This window comes from Gavialis gangeticus, unplaced genomic scaffold (genome assembly GCF_001723915.1).
Source record: "Gavialis gangeticus isolate Ggan-Ray unplaced genomic scaffold, GavGan_comp1, whole genome shotgun sequence".
Taxonomy (NCBI): Eukaryota; Metazoa; Chordata; order Crocodylia; family Gavialidae; genus Gavialis; species Gavialis gangeticus.
This window is the reverse complement of record NW_017728993.1, coordinates 61,432,615-61,433,957: the sequence shown is the minus strand read 5'-3', so window position 1 is coordinate 61,433,957 and position 1,343 is coordinate 61,432,615.

The following is a 1,343-nucleotide window of genomic DNA, read 5'->3' as shown; positions in this document are numbered from 1 at the left end:
TTGCCAAACATCAGAGAAGCCCGCCACCTCGTTTCGATCAGTTTTTTGTCCTGCATCAGGAACACCTTGTGAAAGGCCAGGAACCTCCTGCTGTACAGACAAATGGATGTAGAGGTAGTGGGTTGCATGAAAATGGTGCTAAGAGAACTCTGGCCCTACTACCAGAATTGGTAGCAGAGGACTGAGAAGATGTGACCAATGTCACCTGGCATGGAGACATGTGGCACAGGACCATCCAACTCCTCCCAAGTGGAGAAGGGGGTGAAGGCAGCGAAGAACAGGAAGGGACAAGAGGAACAGAGGACAGCAACAGTGACAGCAGCAGCGGCTCCTCCAGTGGGAGCTGGAGTAAAGATAGAGAGGGCTCTTGAACTGAGTATGTGACTCTACAAGCAGGGCAGGGGTGGAAAGGAAGTGTGGTTTGGTCGGAGGGACCAGCATTGACTTAGTTGTTTTGTGTGTGTTGCGCACACTGTGAATATTGTAATGGGTTTGGGTGGTCCAGCAGACCTTTGTATGGGTGCACAGGTGTCTGGGTGTGCTGATGTGGTATTTGTAATGGGAAAGGTTTTTCCTTTTCTGGTGTGATATGTAAAATGTATATATATATATATATATAACCTTATATATGTATAGACATATTTTTACAGAAAAAAAAATTACCATAAGCCTTGCAAAGCCTGCTGGGATGCTGCTTGCAGCTCACCCTAACATAAAGTTACACCTACAACCAAGCCTCATTATAATGGTTTCAAGACTCTAACATTAGAGGGAACAGAATGATGGTTATTCTACTCTCACCTTTTGTAGAAGGATCTTGATTAACATCTGCCTTCAAAAGATACTACTTGGCAGAGGTGGGTGAAGTACCACAAGGGCAGGGGTGGGCAATTATATTTAGTGGATGGCCACTTTACTGAGTTTTAGCAAGCTGTCAAGGGCTGCATGGGTAAGCCTTCCCCTTGACAGATACCCTGGCTCCTGATCACCATCTTTTGACTGGAAGTCCCACCACCCCACCCCTGATCTTTGTCACCAGAAGTCCCTCCCCTTGCCCCCAGAAGTACTCCTTTCAGAGAGGGGTTTTGCCATCTCAGAACGAGAAAAATACCAAATTATATTCTAAAAGTGAACATCTAAAACAGTCATTAATTTGATTTTAAAAAATATTTTTGTCCCGATTTACATGTGTTTGCGTAGTGTACACAGCAGTGATTGCACAACAGCATAAAATGAAGTCTTACTCTTGCATATTGAGAGAGGGAGGTGGGTATAGGTTTGTGGGGGGATGTGGGTATGTGGGGTTTGGGGGAAGGTGTAAGTGTGTCTGTGGGGGTGGATAG